The sequence below is a fragment of the Entamoeba invadens genome, assembly GCF_000330505.1.
Source record: "Entamoeba invadens IP1 unplaced genomic scaffold scaff_1105074725183, whole genome shotgun sequence".
NCBI classification, from domain to species: Eukaryota; Evosea; order Mastigamoebida; family Endamoebidae; genus Entamoeba; species Entamoeba invadens.
In genome coordinates, this window is record NW_004443692.1 from 323,940 (window position 1) to 326,587 (window position 2,648).

Below are 2,648 nucleotides of genomic sequence, written 5' to 3' on the forward strand. Positions count from 1 at the left end.
ATTTATAATAATAACTGTTACTATAAAATATTGCATATTTTATAGTAACTTAAAAATTATAAGTTACTACAGTTTTTTAAAACTTACAAAAAATAAATGTATTTAGCTTACGGCATATTGTTTAGAACTTGTAAATATCAAAATGGGATCAAAAATTCTTTTTCAAAGTGGTAAAACGATCTTTTTTCTTTTTTTGTTTTTTGTTGTATAAAGTAAATAAAATTAACGGTTTTTTTTGAGGATTTTTTTAATTAAAAAATAGTAAATTAAATATTGGATATAGTTTTTAATAAAAATATAGGTTTGAACTTTTTTAGGTAAATACATAAACAAGGAGAGATGAAGAGATGAAGAGATGAAGAGATGAAGAGATGAAGAGATGAAGAGATGAAGAGATGAAGAGATGAAGAGATGAAGAGATGAAGAGATGAAGAGATGAAGAGATGAAGAGATGAAGAGATGAAGAGATGAAGAGATGAAGAGATGAGACATCAAACATTGTAAAACAAAATTACTTACTCAATCAAGTATTGCTTATATTTTCTAAATAATTTAAAAAATTTTTGATTATTTAAAAATATCTTTTTTATTTTTAGTAATTACAAAAAACAAAAATATTTTTAAACGGCCAGTATTTATTGAAAACAGTTTTCTGATTTAACTCATTAATCTTTTGTGTATTATAATTCATAATTATTGTGGTTTATTACAATATAGTCAGTGGGAAAACGTTGTCCGCTTGTTAAACGTTGTCCAGTTCAGAATCTTCTAACATGAGATACAATTTTTCTACACAATTCAAAAACATTTACAAAAAATCTATTTATTTTTTTCATATTTTTTTTTCTTTTGTTTTTTTGTATTTTTTTCAAAATTAAAAACAACTAAAAATCAAACATTATTTATTTTACAGTTTTCTTAACCCATAAATTTTTCATTTTTATCATTTTCAAAGACCTCGCCAAAACGACGCTCTCGAGAAGAGTGTAATTACATGGCGAGTACAAGCATTGGCTCTATGAAAAGGATAAAAGGGTTCGTAATCATACAAGTAAGCTTGACCAAGTCATTCGGAGAGTAAAGAGTATAAAGGTGTTGCTTCAATCAACCATTTTGATGGTGTCAATCTATAAAAACAACATTATTTGTAGCCAATGTAATTGTCATTGTGGTGAAGCCTATAACCAAATTCAAACATTCTAAAGGTCACTTGAGGTTATATTTCAAAAACAAACACTTACAATTAACAAGAAGGTTTGAATATTGAATTTCAAACAGTTTGTTTAAAACCCTTGTTTTTTTCATTTATTAAAATATGATACATTAAATTATTTTATCGTTTTTTAATATATAATACAATATAGTTGTTTTTAAATTAACAAGTTTAACTAAATAACATATACTTACCAAATAAAATAATATGTTTCATCAAAAAAGCAATTTTAATTAACAATTCATGTAATAAAAAACTCGTTAATAAAAATTAAATTGATAATTACATCTGTTAGTGAAATTATATGGTTGACATAGTTGTTTGGTTCAATACACTCAATGATCTTCTTTCTCTTTTGTACAAAACAAGACCATGTTTTGATTTTAGTAATGAATTGTCATAACTTCTTGCTTTGCTTCTAAGTGTTTTTAACGCCTTTTTTCTTTTCATTATATCGGATAGTCCCGTTGGTAGACTATTTACACACTCTTCAATTTCTTCTTGGGTAAAAAGTGATCAATTTTGGTACAAGATTTTTTTACTACTTCGCAAACAATTTGGAGGTTGTCTAACAACCTTGGAATTAATCCACATGAGACAAATGCTGAGATTATATTTTTTTGTCGCTGTTGCTTTTTCCCAAGAATTTATTATTGACAATATTTGTACAGTAGATACAGACAAAGACGAATAAGTGTCATTCATAACTTCTCTGCGACACAGAGTCTTTTTTGGTTTCCAAACAAGCCTACATCCAATACTTACACAAGATCTGAAACATGTGAAGGCATCAATATGACACGCACATTGTTTTTACTGAGCAACGAAATAGCATCATTTTTTAAATGGGATCCATACCCATCCATTATCAAAACTGCCTTTCCCCAATACTTGTATACCTCTCTCTTAGTTTTGATTAATGGAATAAACACAAGAAGTAACCATCTCATAAATAAATAACCGTTCATGAAAGATTTCTTGGTGTAATAAAGATGTGCTCTGTTGATAGTTACGCCATTTTCAAGAAGTTCCTTTTCGATAGATTTTGTTGGAATCAAAAATAACGGCTTCAACGGTGTACCATCCATACACACTGCTCCCATCATGGTAGTCCTTCCACCTGTACATTCGACTGGAACCTCAACTTTATCCACTCCACGGTTCATTATTATTACAGTTTGGTCCATTTTGTCAGCCCAAACCTGAAAACCAGACTCGTCGCAGTTAAAAATAAAAGCTGTCGATACACCAGTAATTTCCTTTTCTAGTAAATCAAAATAGGCGTTTATTTTGTTGTAGTCGATATCTACTCTCCGTGATTCCATTGATACACCCATCGCAGTTTGAATTATAGTTTCGGATCTGACAAATTGTACAGCATCTTCACGTCCACGTCTTCCCTACCAAGCTCGTTGATTAAAAACAATACTATGTC